At 47.2% G+C, this 1,469-nt stretch overlaps 1 protein-coding gene across 4 annotated transcripts in view; it reads left to right on the top strand.

Annotated features, from left to right (window-relative positions):
* NT5C3B (5'-nucleotidase, cytosolic IIIB) overlaps positions 1 to 1,469 on the top strand; it is a 16,750-nt gene that overhangs the window by 2,109 nt on the left and 13,172 nt on the right. The gene's annotated exons all lie outside the window — the stretch shown is intronic.

Genomic DNA, 1,469 nt, shown 5'->3' on the forward strand with positions numbered 1-1,469 from the left:
TCAAGGGATCTGCCCACCTTGACCTCCCAAAGTGCTAGGATTACAGGCCTGAGCCATCGCGTCCAGCCGAGGTCTAGTATATTTTTATATTTATTTATTGATTGATTGATTTTTGAGACGAAGTTTCCCGCTTGTTGCCCAGGCTGGAGTGCAATGGTGCAGTCTCAGCTCACTGCAACCTCCTCTTGCTGGGTTCAAGTGATTCTCCTGTCTCAGCCTCCTGAGTAGCTGGGATTACCGGCATGCACCACCATGCCCGGCTAATTTTTGTAGTTTTAGTAAAGACAGGGTTTCACCATGTTGGCCAGTCTGGTCTCGAACTCCCGACCTCAGGTGATCCGCCCACCTTGGCCTCCCAAAGTGCTAGGATTACAGATGTGAGCTATCTTGCCTGGCCTAATTTTTAGAAAAATGTTCTCTCTCCAAAAAAAAACACACACATTGAGAATCTTAATACATTTCAGGAGTTTTCTGCCTTTGTTGCTATGTCATCTTTGCATTTAATCTTCTTTTGGACAGATGGACAGGGATTCCATTTGATCTTGTAATGTTCCTGAGAATCACTCATGTATTAAAATTCTTTACTTGGTCAATTCTCATTTTTACTGCACTGTTACTGACTGGCTCTGTGTGACACATGACCCCTGGAACAGCTCCTTTGGAGTGTCAAAGTCTTGGCACATAGAAGGAAACCTTAGAGGAAACACGTGTAGATGCTGTGCATTCACATGATGTTGACACTTTGACGGAATTGTCCACCAACATGCTGTGTCCCAAAGTACAGTCTTCTGGTTAAATTTCGTGGGTTTTTTTTTTCCCATATCTGTGTATCAGCTTTACTAGATCTTTCTCTAAATTGACCTGCTTTTAAAAATTGTAATTAACTTAAAGAAACAGGCCGGGTGTGGTGGTTCACGCCTGTAATCCCAGCATTTCTGGGAGGCCGAGGCAGGCAGATCGGTTGAGGTCAGGAGATCGAGACTAGCCTGGGCAACATGGCGAAACCCTGTCTCTATGAAAAATACAAAAAATTAGCTGGGAGTAGTGGTGCACGCCTATAATCCCAGCTACTCGGGAGGCTGAGGCAGGAGAATAGCTTGAACCTGCAAGGCAGAAGTTGCAGGGAGCCGAGATCGCGCTCCAGCCTAGGCAACGGACAGAACCAGATTCCGTCTCAAAAAAAAAAAGAGCCCGGCGCAGTGGCTCACTTCTGTAATCCCAGCACTCTGGGAGGCCGAGGCAAGTGGATCATGAGGTCAGGAGTTTGAGACCAGACTGGCCAACCTGGTGAAACCTCGTCTCTACTAAAAATACAAAACTTAGCTGGGCATAGTGGCACATGCTTGTAGTCCCAGCTACTCAGGAGGCTGAGGCAGAAGAATTGCTTGAACCCGGGAGGCGGAGGTTGCAGTGAGCCGAGATTGTGCCACTGCACTCCAGCCTGGGTGACAGAGTGAGACTTCGTCTCA

The sequence above is a fragment of the Colobus angolensis genome, unplaced genomic scaffold, assembly GCF_000951035.1.
Source record: "Colobus angolensis palliatus isolate OR3802 unplaced genomic scaffold, Cang.pa_1.0 Scaffold83, whole genome shotgun sequence".
Taxonomy (NCBI): Eukaryota; Metazoa; Chordata; class Mammalia; order Primates; family Cercopithecidae; genus Colobus; species Colobus angolensis.